This window comes from Octopus bimaculoides, chromosome 16 (assembly GCF_046866305.1).
Source record: "Octopus bimaculoides isolate indiv1 chromosome 16, ASM4686630v1, whole genome shotgun sequence".
Taxonomy (NCBI): Eukaryota; Metazoa; Mollusca; class Cephalopoda; order Octopoda; family Octopodidae; genus Octopus; species Octopus bimaculoides.
In genome coordinates, this window is record NC_142943.1 from 48,487,397 (window position 1) to 48,489,896 (window position 2,500).

The following is a 2,500-nucleotide window of genomic DNA, read 5'->3' on the forward strand; positions in this document are numbered from 1 at the left end:
TGTATACATGTATGTTCATGGTATGTATGCGTCTATGTATGTTCTATGTATCTATGCATTATTTGTTTATTAATATTCAGATATCTTTGTTTTACAGAATTTTAAATATTAAAACTACTTTTTTGTATCATTAGTACAGAAGTATTATTTGGCTGTCAATAAAGGATTGAAAAGATACAGGACTAATTTTTGGAAGAGAGAAGATCATTATAGATGCTAATCACTACAACATATTAACACAAGAAGTTATTTTCTGAACAGTGATGGGTCAAAACACAAACTCCAAGAGCCACTAAACAGAACAAAACTAAAACCTGTATGAAGTATGATAACCCAATTGTTATAGCCATCTGTGTGGTTATGAAATTAACTTTGCAACTACATGGTTTTAAGTTCCATCCTACTATGTGGAACCTTGGGCAAGTGTCGTTACAGCCTTTGACTAAACAAAAACTTGTGAATGAAATTTGAAAGCCATAAACTGTATGTCACATGTGTATGTGTATGCATTTGTTTCCATGAGTCTTCACACTGACATCAATTCAGCAATGGTACATTTGCTTACAATTCCATAAACTAGATGTCTTTTATCTTGGTGATGTCTGTAGTTTCATGTACAGACCAATGGAATGGAACTACCAATGGTTGATGGCATAAAAGGTATATGGGCATATTGGATGCAACCCAATTTCATCAATGCATATTCAAGAAAAACAGTTTCTACTACATTAACCTTTTAGCATCCAGAATATTCTGTCAAATGTAATACTTTTACATTCATATTGTTTTTAATTAACCATGTGTTATTTTGTAGCTCCAAAATTTTGATCATGTAATTATATATTTTTAGAATGGCATTGGAGAGTAGGCATGATAGGCTGGATCTGGCTGGTTAGAATAATAAACAGGTAGCACAATTGGGCCACATATGGCTGGTTTAAATGCTAAAGAATTAAAACATATAATATATGTTCAACTTTGCATACAGACACCAAGGTGATTTCTTGAAATATATATATATATTTTTTGAAAATAACACATCTTATATGTTATTGATTAAGTACTATACTTAAAAAAAAAACAAGGGTTGGGAACAGGGAAAGTAACCAGCTGTAGAATATTACATCACTAAGTCTCTTCTTACCCATGCCAGATACATATAGAGCAACATGGCCACCAAACTGATGTTATCCAAATTCCAATGAAAGAGCCTTATTCCTGGGTTGTTATAAAGCTCTTTCTATATTGGTGAGAAATTTAAAAAATAAAAGAGAGTATACATACATATATGTCTACAGAGACATATACATACATTTAGTCACTATACACACACACACACTTGCACATATATATATTTTTACATATACAAATACACACACACACACACACATAATTATATATATATATATATATATATATAACCATCCATATACACACATAAACACATGCATGAGTGTATGTGTATGCAGAGACTTTCTCCAAGAAACAGAAGGAAAGGAGGGTCATAAAGATAATAGCAATAAAATGTAATTATTTACAATTACAAGTGAATAAGAATTATAAAATATATAAAAGATCTAAGAAATATTTCTATGGCAACCAAGATTTAATAGCTGACACAGTAAAAAAAATTACAGAAAATTATAAACAGAAATAAATTCCAAAGACCCCCCCCCCCCACAACCAACCTATAAACACCCTACCAACCTTCCCACCTCAAATAATAAAAGTAAAGTTACTTTAAATCTACCATATAGACTTTTACATATATACATATATACAATATATATATATATCTACACTTTTGATTTCTGTAACTACTTCAGAATTTCTTTAGAAATCTATCAACAGAATGCAACAAAAAATTTAAAAAGCCCAAAAATAAATAAATAAAATAATTTTAAAATAATGAAATATTTAAAAGCTTTGACCATTCTGCACAATAAAAACAACAATAACATAAACTATAAAAGAAAAATTGCATCTAACATACTATCCATATATTTTTTATTAACTTTTTTCCTTTTAATGAGCAGGAGTTATGTGCCCTTTAGCTGCTGGCTGTTACAATGTTTTTAGCATTGTGTCAAGGTAAAGTATTATTACTATTATTATCATTATTATTATTATTATTATTATTATTATTATTATCATTATTATTATTATTATTATTATGTTGGCAACATTGTCTTGTAAGAAAATAGAACAATATAAGGTGCTTGAGATAACTTCATATTTCTTGAAGTAGCTGGCATGGACTGTATAAACAGAAAACACAGCGGTACTCAGAGTCAGGATTCTTCCTTTCACACCACCACCGCCATACATATCACCACTAATAACATTTACATATACTTACTTGCACAGACCTACACACACACACACACACACGCACATGCATGTATATACAAAGTCAAAAGATATACACTAGGGTAGATGTAGATACACAAATACAATATATACATACCTATGTGTGTGTGTGTGTGTGTGTGTGTGTGTG

The 2,500-nt window shown here is 30.1% G+C and overlaps 1 protein-coding gene across 17 annotated transcripts in view; it reads right to left on the reverse strand.

The window, feature by feature from the left end:
• LOC106869579 (uncharacterized) overlaps positions 1-2,500 on the reverse strand; it is a 373,899-nt gene that overhangs the window by 61,982 nt on the left and 309,417 nt on the right. The window lies entirely within an intron of this gene.